Below are 13,497 nucleotides of genomic sequence, written 5' to 3' on the forward strand. Positions count from 1 at the left end.
CTCTTTTAGGGAGCTCTTGGGAAGATAAATAAGTTCACTCTAGAAATGCCTGGAAGTATAAAAATGCATTTCTCCACCTGATACTTTGGCTGCCATTTTTGTAAGAACATCCACCACTTTTCTAGAACTTTTGGAAAAGTAGAAATGGATTGTTTTTAAGATCCCATGCAACTCATGTGTTCTCTGCCCATAGCTCTCTTTAACTGTGGTCTCTGCCATAGATAAATTAGGAAACATTGGTCTTAGTTTGTCTTTATTTACACCAGCTGTTCCAGCATAACTCTTAATAACACCCCTTTTCACTGTCAAAAGTATCCCAGTTCAGACAAATTACTTGGTTACTTTAAAAATAAAGACCCTATTTTTGTTTCAGTCTTTTCCCCAATACACCACTCCAAAATGAAAAAGTAGTCTAACTTTGCCTGTCCCTAGATGCAATGATTTTGATATAGCAGCCATAAACCATTTAGATTATTTCTTCTACTGTAAGAAATCATTAGGAAAGTAGAAAAGAGCACCTTTTAGCTGTGAACCCTGGAGAATCCACCAATCAAAGGAGGATTTTAGATGCTAATAGATGACTCCAGTATAAAATAGGACTAGTAAGAGACACCACAAGTTCTAAAAAGAGGAACAGAGTTTAAGGTGTTCATGATGAAGGTGCAATTTCACATGATCAGAAGACCAGAATTCATCTGAGAATGGGGAGGACCAAGGTTATTCTGTGTAGCATGTAGAAAATGAATGAAGACACAAAGAACTGTACCACATCCCATGAAGGAGCATGGTATATTGATTTAAAAAGGGAACATGTTGATTTTAATGCCGGAAGCTTCCATTGAAACCGCAAGACAAGATCGTAGGGGCTGTTATCTTACTAAGAGCCAGGACCTTCATGTTTTTAAAGTATGAACAGTGTTCATAATTCAGGAATCTAAATTTGCACTGCACTTTGTTGGCTTAGTACAGTGAGAGTAAAGAATAAGACCAAATGATTGCTTGGGTTGGGAGAAGTAGAGGATTTCCTGCTCAGTTCCTTAGACTTTGCCAGAGACTGATAAGGCATCTTACCTTTTTTGAGTCTTGGTTTATGTTTTAAAGTTAATCAAAATTAGGAACAAAATTCAGACTGATTCTCTATGTTAATTAGGAATTAATTTTTTTTCGTTAAATATTCATCTTAGATATAGGATAAAAAATAAATACCAAAACTTTTTTCTCTGGTCACTGTTGTAAATGCAAGTAGTAATACTAGAGCTGAAGTATGGCATTTGTTTGAAATGAGAATCCCAACTGGGAAGTAATACTGTGACAGAAATACTAATGACTTATTAAACAACAACAACAACAACAACAAAAAATCCCACCCTATTAAATCATCGTCAACAACAAAAACTTCAGTATCACAAATGAAAAATCTTTGTCATAAAATTTTCAAATTTCATTTTGAAACAATGAAACATATTTAGGACTTTATATTTGAAGGGAAATATCAGGAGAACACATATCTTTACCCGCATTAATATCCTCTCCTGCCACAGCCTCCTTCACCACTTCCATCTCACCCAGGAAGAAAACAGGCAACTTGAGAAAGTATTAATAGGCTAAGGCAGGAAAGATGAGGGGGGCCACAGCTAGGTGGCGGCAGTGATGTTGGGGCCACTGACTTGATTTAAAGCCAGGGAAGGGGTAGGAGGAACAAGGTGATAAATAGGGAGACATCCAAGCTTGTACTTCATTTTTTTCTCTTCCTTACCAACCTGTTCGTCCACTTATATGAACAGATTCTGAAAGTATCCAGTCTTAGCATGTGATTGTCCTCCTTTCCACTTCTTTCAGACATTATGGAAACCATGAGGTTTTACCAAATGCCACATTGCTCTTCAGCCTCATTTGAATAAGTAGTGAAACTGAATTGTCTACAAAGGCTTTTCAGAAGCAGTACTTTAGAAGTCTCCACTTTGATTCTCTTATTTAGGATGATAATGTAGCACCTCTGCACTACACAAAACACACTCCTTTCTGGGGGAAAAGGAAAAAGAAAAAAAATTCTTTGAAATTTGTTTCTAAGTTTATTCTGTTTGATAAAGCATAGCTTTATACACTATGATTTATAAATAAAAATTTTTAAGTTTCTTTACCAAAGACATGTGAAATTGGACTGCTATGGAGATTTGGGCTGAGATGGCTTCACCAGATAATGCTCACCTGTCCATTTAAAATTCAGCAACTGTTGCTAAGATAAAGCACATGTTCTAGGTGAGGGGATAACTGGCAAGAATAAAGCATTTTTGGAATGTTAGTGAATGTGTGTACATAAATGGATAAATTGATATTTCATGCAAAACTTGTAATCAGGATTGCATCTTGCCTGGGTTTCTTAAATGGGGAAAAACATTATTTTTAAAAGCTGAAAGAGGGAATTTTGAATCAAGCTATGGTGTGTTGCCAGAGGCGGAAATTTATGAAACTCTCTTGTCAGCCATTCTGGAAACACTACAAAAGAAATAGTTCTACTTTCTTATTGGTGCTAAAGCCACTAATAGGTGCAGTTTAGTATAATACCCCTGTGAGAATTACCACCCTCAAAAGTGAGCTCGCTTTGGACAGAACCCTGCACAGGCATTTTCTTTTTCCTTTTAAGCTTGCGCAAAACACCCAAAGGGGCCATTTCCAATCCAGGCAGTGATCTTTTTCAAGTTTATTCTTTCTCAGATCACAGAGACAATGGGGAATGTGCCCTGTTTACTCAAATCAGTCTGGATTAGTGTCACCCTATTGATGGAATCAGAATTAAAAGGAAAACCATTACCCTCTCAGAGCAGGACATCAGATGTTTTGGGAATGGCTTGATTACTTTTAAATAGACTATATGAAAGTTTGTTACCACACTAAGGTGGAGGACTCCACAGGCACACAGAGAGAAATGGTCACACTGGGTGAGGTATGAGTTCTTACAAGCCTTAGTAATTCCTAGGGAATTACTTCAACAATGTCCAGTGCTAGAAAGGCAAACTCAGAATAGTGAGATTTCAGAAAAGACTCTTTTCTAAACTTTTTTTATTCCCTCAACATTGCCACATCCAAGTATTTATCTACAGGTCCTTTCCAGTCATTAAGGTTCTGCCTTAAAGATTTCTCAGATCCCACCCTTCTGAATGAGGCCTCCACCCTGTACACATTCTACTTCTCTGTATACCAGATGCCCTCTCCCTAGACTAAGGCTGTTGTAGAGTAGAGGATATGTCTATTTATCTCTATATCCTATAATGTTCCCTGGATGTCTTGGGGACAAACATGGACTGCTGTGGCTTGAAATGGTATCTTCAGAAAGAAATATATCATACGATATATGATATAAACTAAGGAGAGGCTATAACGTGTGCAAAAGAAGTAACGTGCTCCCATACATTACATAAGCTTTGTTCACCTGCCTGTTTTGCAGACAACAGAATTATATGGTTTTCCAAAGGCCAAATGATTTCTGTGAAATGCGGATGCTAATTCATCATAAGGGCAGGGGGAATAGAAATACTTTCAAAGGGGAATGAGGGAAGGGAGGGGGATGAAAACAGGAAAGATAGGATAATAATGTCCAATTCATTTTACTATGTGCATATGTGATTATGTGACCAATGTAATTCTACATAATATACAACCATAAGAAAGAGAAGTTATACTCCATATATGTATGATATGTCAAAATACATTCTACTCTCATGTATAACTAGAACAAATTAAAATATATATATATGTATATGTGTGTGTATGTATGTGTGTGTGTGTGTGTGTGTGTGTGTATGTATATATTGTTTTCATCAACACATTGCAAGTTTTTTTTTCTTTTTGTTGATCCCAGTGTTATTTTCATTATACTTCCAGTGGGAAAAATTTTAAATACAGGGTAGTTTTCTAAGTATGAAAGAACTTGTACCCTAATAGGTAAAAAATGTGAAGTAAATGTTGCTTTCACATAATTGATTACCCATGGGGACAGAGAATGTGTTTGGTTTAAAAAAAAAAAAGCTGAACAGATTAGATTTTTATCATGCATTGCAATCACTTTTTAAAAGTGTTTACCTGAGTCAGTTTGTTCCCTGCATGTCTCCCGATCATCACCAGAGATGTGGGTGGTTTGATCTGGGTGAATAAGCTTGATGATTTGCAAACACTCTCCCCTTTTTATTTTCTATGGTGTTATTACTAATGGATGCCTGTGAAGTCTTGAAGTGAGTTTGCTCTTAAACATAGTGGCCCAGCCTTTTGTTTTTTCTTGAAGACACTAATGAGTTGTTATAATTATTAAACTGATTGATGGATTGTTGCTTTCATAGTGGGGTAAATAGATTGAAATGAATACTTAAGTGCCCTTTCAGAGTAGGAAATGCCTTCCACACAGCTACAAACTTCAGTTTTACTTTGCTGTTAAAAAGCTTAAAGGGTTACTCCAATGATATATAAGTCTCCATGTCTAATTACAAAACATTAAATAATTGAGAACTGTGCCTCTAATATAATAAAAAAAGTATCAATCAGCAAAGCATTTGAATAGCAAATGCAAATCAGAACTCTTGAAGCTTCGACTCTCAATTGAATACACTTAGAATACTAACACTCAGTAGTATACTCCTTGTTTCATACTTCAATATTCTTGCAAATAAAAGCTCCTGTTTTGGACTCTGAGGGTGTATTTTAAAGTCTGGAAAATGATGTCATGAATTTATATCATTTCCGAGAAATAGTTTGTGAGTTGGATAAACTATAATCTTAGTTCCTCAAAACATACATTTGTAAGCCATTAATTAAGTCATTATTCTAAGCTAAATTCTGGCTAACTGGGCAGAAATCATGGAAATTAGGTAGGGAGGAACCAATTCTATGGCCTATATACAAGAAACTAAGTGTCACCCTTAAGTGGATTTCCAGGTGATTTCTTTCCAAAGCAACCTGCATCAGTTATAATGGCCATCAGTAGGAAATGATATCACCAAACAGTTTTAGATTCTTATTGCTGACCTAGATGCATTAGAAACAAAATCTAGATCATCAGGTAAAAAACACTGCCTTGGCACCAAAGTGTGTATGTGTTCATTTTAAGGAAGTGGAAGCTCATTAATAAACTTCTCAGCTAGGTGTGAGCTACCAGGTGTTACTCACTGTATTGTGAGTGACAGGACTGGCTATTCTGCTACTAGTTCCCATAAAAGCTGAAGGTAAAAGCACCATTCCCACTTACCAAGACAAGGTAAAATACAAAGGAAATGTCTTGGAGAGATTATTTGATGATACTCTATAATGTTCACCTGGCAATAATATATGAAGAGATAAATTTCATTTGGACACTTTTTTTCAAGACAAAAAAAGCAACACTTAGTTGTTCTAGAATAAAAGGGATACTTTCTGAAAGTGATTTTTATTTTGTAGTGTTTTTACATTTATTCTTTTTAGAATTATTTCCTAAGCATCTACTATGTCTCAGAAAGTCCAGGTACTAGGGATTTAGCACTAAATATGCCAAATATAAATAAGACCATTCTTCTTAAATTGTGTATTAGAGAAGACCAACATCAGAAAATAATTTATACAGATAGCTGATTTTAAGTATAATCATGTGATACACAGAGAATGTGCTAGGAAATGTGAAACACAGGAGCATAATCCACCTGGGCAGTAAAAGAAGGCTCCTGGGAGATGATGTTGAAGCCAAGAGTTGAATGATGAATTGGGAAACAGTCAGGATCTGTTAAAGACTTGAGGATTGAAGGAGTTTACCTTCAGAAAACTGAAGGAAGGCCTATTTGTTGAAGGGGAGTTCCAAACAGCACCTCCTAGGCCATTAAAAGACTGAATATGTCCATCTTGAGAGTCATATGACCAGAGTTGTTTGTTTCTGATAATGGCTTGGAGGAGCTGGGTCTCTAACTCTGCAGATATACCCACTTTAACCTTGGTTAAAATTTTATACCCTATGTTTAATGGGCAGGAAAAAAAAATCTGTAGATAGAAAAGAGATGTGCTTTCCTTGAATGTAACTTTTAGATAAAAATTCCAGGCAGACGTTTGAGTGACTCCCGTTCACATGTAATCAGAAATGAGGCTGCTAAAGCGGGTAATTGAGCCGGATTTACTGGTTTCGCATTCTGGCTCTTGTTACTACCTTGGGCAAATTACTTAATCTTGTGGTGCTTCAGTTTCCTCATCTGTAAAAATATATGTAAAACATGGGATGATGATGATACCTCTCTCCTGAATATTAAATAAATAAATACAGTTGAAAATGCAGTGCATTTCAATATTATGAGGTACATAGTAAGGACTCAGTAAGAACAATGATAATTGTAGCAGTAGTAGCTAATAAAGCAAATATTCTTCTTATAGAAAAGCTTGAATGTGGGTGCTAAATATGTGCCAGCTTTTTTTGTTTGTTTTTTACCCTTCAAGTTCATCATGATTTTATTAGAATTGATATATTTTCAACTTCATATCACATTCACATTATGTTAACTCACAATTTCTGAAATAGATTAGACAGATACACTAACAAAATAATAATAATAATAATAATAATAATTATTATTATTATTATTATTGGGGCTATTTTAAACTCACTTTAAAAATGAGCGAAGCAGTGGGCTGGGGTTGTAGCTCAGTGGTAGAGTACCTACCTAGCACATGTGAGGTACTGGGTTTGATCCTCAACACCACTTATACATAAATAAAATAAAGGTATTATGTCTACCCATCCACAACTAAAAATATTTTTTTAAAAAAATGAGCAAAGTTTTATTGCTGAGTTTCTGAAGCCATGGGAGATTTTCCATATAGATGGCTGAGCTTTAACTGAAGATTTTGTTATTTTGTGCTTTCTTCTCTCATTACCATGTGTGCAAAATAAAGCTAGTAAAACAATTGATGGATATGGGTTTAAAAAAATGCCCTCAAAACACAAAATAGAGAAAATGCATTTTGCTTCTGTTTCAAGAAATAACTTTTTGTTTGAGTAAACTGAAACACTAAACATTTTCTCTAAAATCTGGATCAAGAATTATTGAATATTAAAATGATAGATTTCTGCTTTCTGTTAAGACTGTACTAGATTGGCAAATAATAATGTGTGTCAGATTTGAGATTCCTCATGATTTTTATTTTGTTCATTTATTGTGGTTACTGAAAAGGAATAATTCTCAAATTTTTTTTCCTTAGTTGAGCTCTAGATATTGTAATTTAGCTATACTTGGATCATGTTTTATCTTCAATACATTTCCTGCTTCCTGTCTTTTCAAATGCTATGTGTAGTAATTGTAGACACTTTTGTCCACCCAATTAGCCAACTTTGTCTGGCTTGCCAGTTAAGACTTTAGGGGATCTCTCTCCTAAATTAAGGAATCTTGACCCTTTAGGAATCTTGACAGTTTATAAACTTATATATTATGTTCTTATATATAAGAACATAACACATTCTCATAACCCCTCTGCCTACTCTCTTTTGTGATATATGTGTACTTAAATGCTTTTTATTCTAACATTTTGTTCATTATTAGGTGTGTGAGTCTATTGACTTTCCAAGCATTCACTATTTAGGATCATTTTACAAGACAAAAGCAGTGAAATACTTCATTTTTAACAAAATCTGGTTTTGAGAAAAATGTGATGGTAAATGCATTTCTAAGGTGGAAAGTTGGTGCTTTTGCTTGACATAATACAAATATCTTCTTGACCTCAAAGGGAGTGCTTCAAGTTAATTGTGTTTAATTCTAGCATAAAACAAACCATCTTTCTTTGAGGTGGGGCAGGTGGTTGAAGACTTAAAAATGACAAATATTTCTCCCTTAGGCAATACTTGTTGAAAATCACTATCCTGCTAATATTGGGGAGGAAAATGTAGTACTGTCTGCTTAAGTATTATCGAATGAACACTTTGTAAAGCCAGGGTCCCAAAGAAAACTGTTTTCCCAGGAGAGACTACAGAATGTTCACAAAAGCTCCTCCATGATGCCTGAGGTGAAAGGTTATACCAGCGGAGGGAACTATATATGCAGTCTAAGACAGGAGTTTGAGTTTTGTTCAGGGAATTATGTACAAAGGGAAAAAAATCAGTTATGAACCTGTTTTCAAAGTGGTCTTATGGCGCTTTTTAAAAGTAGCCTCACAGAGATGAGCAAACAGTGTGTTAGAACTGATATTTACATTGCATCATCAGATTCAGTCTCCTCAATTTTACAATGGTTTTACCTTTTGGGAAACTAAGGTCCAATGTGTTCAACTGTAGTGTCCTGGGGGACACAGCCCATTAGTGGCAGTGTTGGGTCTTGGACCCCATGTCATTCCAAGTCAAAGTTCAGAGTTCTCTTGCATTATCAGGATCCGAGAGAAATGTAGGATTACTGAAACCGGTTCCATTCCCTAGTCTCATCTAACAGTCACTCCAGGATTATAAATACAGTTTCTTCCTAATAAAATTAGAAGTACAAGGTATTATTTCCTGTATCAAGGATCTGTATGAATTGAGATAAATGATGATTATAAATCCCAATAGTAAACTCCCCTATACCTTTTCTGGTTCCTATTTCCATTTCAATTAACCTCTTACCATTTGCTGTTGGCTTTGTTGCCATAAACTAGTTAGTGCAGATAGTAATATCTGTCCAAAAGGACTTATAATCTCTCTCTAATATTGATAAATTGGTGGAGAGATTTTCAGGAATACAAATTATACTTAAGTCCCTGTTTCTACTGTATTCTTCAAATGATTTGATTGGAATCCCTTTTTGGTGTTCAATCCTTTTATAAGAAAGTAATTAAGCCATCAACTTTAAGAATAAATCTAGTTATTTAATATTGAGCACTGTTTATAACAATGTATACCAACACATTATTGTTGCACTTATGAGAAGAAATATCAGACTTATAATATATTCAAATTTGAAATAATTACAAAGACATAATGCAGGAAAAAAAAATAAAATGAGCTGGGTGCAGTGTAGCACACCCGTAATCCCAGTGATTCCAGAGGTTGAGGCAGGAAGATCGTAAGTTTGAGAACAGCCTGGACAACTTAAGGAAGACCCTGTCTCAAAGTAAAAAGTAAAGGGCTGGGATGTAGCTGACCAGTAAAAGTGCCCCTGGGTTCAATTTCCATACTACAATAATAATGATGATGATGATAATGATGACAACAAAAAATAAAATTAGAGGAACTGTATTTATAGGACATTTTAAAAGATCAAACAGAGAAAATCATGTCCTCTCTATTGCTATTTTAATTTCCAGCATCTGAACTGAAATTTAGTGAACAGACCAGTCTGTAAAATATTGAGAATGTAAAAGGACTTATGAACAAAAAATAAAAACAACCAAAAAAAATGAATAAAACCCTCTTTATTATATTAGGGAACTGATGCTTATATTTGTTCTTTTTCATGGTGAAAACAAACAGCTTTAAGATTCAGGCCTGGGTGCACCCATGTTTCAGAACACTCTGAGAGTGCTCTGTGATGCCCTGGGATATGCTAAGTTCCTGCAACCAAAGTGTGCTTCTGCCTTCCTATTAAAGTTGCCTAGCCTGTGATGAACTTGAATATATTCCAGTTCTAAACATTTCTGATAGTAGACTTGTTGCCTGGACCTAGACTATTTCAAAGTTCTTTCATAGGAAATAAGGTACCTTTTAAAATCAGAGAAAATAATTTTCTTTTTTTTCCACTTTATTGGGATTACAGAAGCTATTAGACAAATTGTATTCATTTTCTTCTCCCATACTTTGTGAAAGAAGATTGCCTCCTCTTTTGGATATGATGGGATAGATATCTAATATTGTCATGCATTCATATTGTTATGCCTGTAGAGTGTGTTTAGGTTATTCTGAGATCAAAGTACTTTATAGTTAGAAAGGGAGAATTTACTTCCTTTTTACTTCAAATGTTCTAATAAACTTTGTTAGATAAGAAACACATGGGACATATGGGGCCAAACAGTGTTATTCCAAGGGCAGTTTTTATGGCTGATGTGAAAATGTTATGTTCTTATCCCTGATACTCTTACTTGTCTTTGTCAATAAGCATTGCCTTAATATCCCATAAACGCATTTTCCCCTCTGTGTTTATAAAATTATTGGCAATTAAGAAGGGGCCCAGGCATTGCTGCCTTCCCCCTACCAACTTCACTCTGGTGGAAAACGAGAAATAGATATTATTCATTGACCTGGGTGAGGGGTAGCTTCATAAATATGCAAACCACGGAGTTAGTCAAATAGGGATTGTCCCCTGAAGAGTGATGTGCTTTGCTTAAAGCCCTACTATCACTGTTTCAACATTCTTAATAATTAATGAACAAGAGATCCTGCATGCTCATTTAGCATTGTACACTTCAGGTTATTTTCTTGGTCCTATCATGCGTTCTTCTTTACTATGTTGCTGGGCCCTTGGCCTACAATCATACTCTGTCAACACATGCAATCTCTCTTTTAATCAAAGAAATAAGCAAATAAAAACCTTTTTACAAAACTAGATATTTAAATGATTAACTTCCAAAGAACTGTTTCCTACGGAAGGCTTTTGACTTACTGATTTTTAGTACATTGAGAAAAGTATCCAAGTAGATTTCCAGTCACACAGTTCTTACTTGGATGATTTTGTTAATTTTGAATTAAGTAGTGCTGGTTTTGTGTTTAAAAAAAAGAATTGAATATAATGCTCAGGTTCTGTCTTTAAAGTGTTAATTTGGAAGCATTTCAATTGAAATGTGTTTTCTCACTTTTATTTTGGATAATACGCTATTTTTTTTTTGCAATATTGAGAAATGTAGCTTTATCATATGAATTGAAGCATTAGGAAAAAGTTCCATTGTTTTTTAAGAATAATATGTTACTTGAAATTATAAAGAATTTTAAAACATGGCATTTAAAAGTAGACCCATCAACCCCCGCTCTCACTGGGCTTTGGATACAGTTTCTGCCTCTTTGGTGCCACCCAGTATGTTCAGTTTTGCTGCGGTTGCAGGGGTCTTCTTTGTGACTCTTTGGTAAATGGAATTTCCCTTTCTCTTAAGTCTTTGGAGAATGGGTTAGTGTTTACTCACTGTCTTTTAAAGCTGGGCCCCCAACTTTTCCCTTTATACATATTGGGGAAAAACATTCCAAGGGCCCCTGCTTCTTTGTTCTCATCCAAGCCCACAATTAGCTGTAGTTCCTTCCTGTAGCAAGGAGGCGGAGGAAGGGGTGGTCCAACAGTCATTTACTGCCTGCGAGAAAGTGCTCAGCCAGTTTCTTTGTCCTTTTTGTCAGGGACGGCTGCCTCCCTAATTGTACTGCTGTAGGGAAGCACGTGCCTTTGGGTGCATTATCTGATTCCTACAGGAGGTTAGGGAGTGCTTTGTATACTGACCCTTAACTTGAACACAAATAATATCTTTTCAACCCCCTTTCCAGGCGGTTGCCTCAGGCTTGGATACCTAAGAGCTTTAGTTCAGCCAGGGGCGTGGATACATCTGTACCAGCCTGGGCCTCAGGTTTTATTTTCCTTCTGTAGTTGCTTTACCTGTAGTTCTGCCACACCTGTCAGGAGGGGAAGCCCAAGATGGAGGATAGGAGAGAGGCAGGAGCTATAGAAGTCAGAGGGGAGAGAAGGCGAGACCAACAGCTGCTCTTGTCAGCAAGGGGATAAGTGTAAAGAGATTAATAGTTATTTGCAGAGCAAATGGGGAGGTGGCATTCAGCAGTGGAATGCGAATGCATGAATGTCATGGAATGGGCGTGCGACTATTAACATTTAGACAGATGCTCTCTGGACTGAATGGAATGGCTGAGTTCGTTTCTCCTCCTCATGTAAAAAGAATTAAAGTTGAATAGAATAATTTTATTATACTTAAAGTTTAAAATTTAAAAACAATTCCAGGCCCCTGTTTCTTAGTGAGTTTGTTCTTCATGGTTTTCCTCAGCTTGAAGAGGTATTCCAGTGGAAGAGCCAGCTTTCTTGCTTCTTTAACAAAATGTGTAATGATAGGGCTGCCTTCTTCTTGCTTTTGATCTCTCGCTATTTCAATAACCTGAAGAAAATATGAGATTCCCATGTGTCAAAGGGCTTTACAAAGGGAAAACTGTTGCTTCTTCTGGAAATGTGCTCAATTAAGCTAGGCTTAGGACCCTGATCAGCTGATCAGGCCCTGGATGTGATGGCCGGGTGTGACAGAGCCCTGGACTCAAAGCAGGTTTAGTCTCTAAATTTCTACTCTACCGATTAGTTGATGCTTCTTACCTCCCTTCTCCTGTAGTCATATAATAAAGTTGTTTTGTAGGTGAAATGGGAAGAAATTAATCTGTTCTTTTCACAAACATCTTACTGAGTCCTTGACTCTGTGCTCAGGTCCATTCACATAGAAGACATGAAAGAAGCTGGCAGGTGGAGTGACATGAGCTGATGCACTTCTGAACCATATTGAGCAGAGGATTTTATTCATGATTAAATTGTGATTCCCTTGTACATGTTCTACTCTAGTAAAATACAAAAAGCTGCAAAGAAATTTTTTTTTTATTTTAAAATTTAGACCAGGCTTAGATGATACCGTAGCAAGTTACTTTAAAATATATAGTTGAAGCTGGACACAGTGGTACAGGCCTTTAGTCCTAGCTACTGAAGAAGTTGAGGCAGGAGGAGCACCTTAGCCAGTAGTTCCACACCAGTCTGGGCAACATGGCTGGAAACTCATCTCTAAATAAATTAACTAATTAAAAATATTTACATAAGATTTTCCTTTACCTGCTAGCTACCCATTCCCCATGAGTCTTTGTGACACTAGTTTTTGGGGTGGGATCAAGGGAACATTATTGGTGCTCTGGGATAGAATGTGGAAGTATAAGGGCAAGAAAAAAAAACTTGAAGATTATTTCATTTTGTCACATATGGATACACACACACACACACACACACACACATATATATATATATATATATATATATATCCATCTCACTTGCCCAGTATGATGATTTTTCTCACCCACTGGGGTTTCTCCCAATTCCAAATTGGATGTTTCCTTTTCCTTTTACCACCTTCCCCGTGTGTGTGTGTGTGTGTGTGTGTGTGTGTGTGTGTGTGTACATACATGAATGTCATGGAATGGGCGTGTGGCTATTAACATTTAGACAGATGCTCTCTGGACTGAATCGAATAGCTGAGTTTATTTCTGCTCCTCATGTAAAATAATTAAAGTTGAATAGAATAATTTTATATGATATAATACAATATATTATTATATTAATCATATAATAATACATGCATATATATAAAATGATATATATAGTTTTACATATATATAAAACAATATAATGCTTAAATCCCTTAAATGTATCAAGTGGTCTTTCTCATTCTGAATACTATATGCCCCCTCCCTAGGGAGACTCATACCTGTGGTATAGTACTTCTTTGTTTTGAAGTATCCCTAAGCATCTTCTGAGCACAGTGCACTTTTTGCCTAGTCTGTAAATAAGCATCTATTCTACTTGC

The 13,497-nt window shown here is 36.0% G+C and overlaps 1 protein-coding gene across 6 annotated transcripts in view; it reads left to right on the top strand.

Moving 5' to 3' along the window:
- Positions 1-13,497, top strand: part of Tp63 (tumor protein p63) — a 130,500-nt gene that overhangs the window by 41,911 nt on the left and 75,092 nt on the right. The window lies entirely within an intron of this gene.

This window comes from Ictidomys tridecemlineatus, chromosome 3, assembly GCF_052094955.1.
Source record: "Ictidomys tridecemlineatus isolate mIctTri1 chromosome 3, mIctTri1.hap1, whole genome shotgun sequence".
NCBI lineage: Eukaryota > Metazoa > Chordata > Mammalia > Rodentia > Sciuridae > Ictidomys > Ictidomys tridecemlineatus.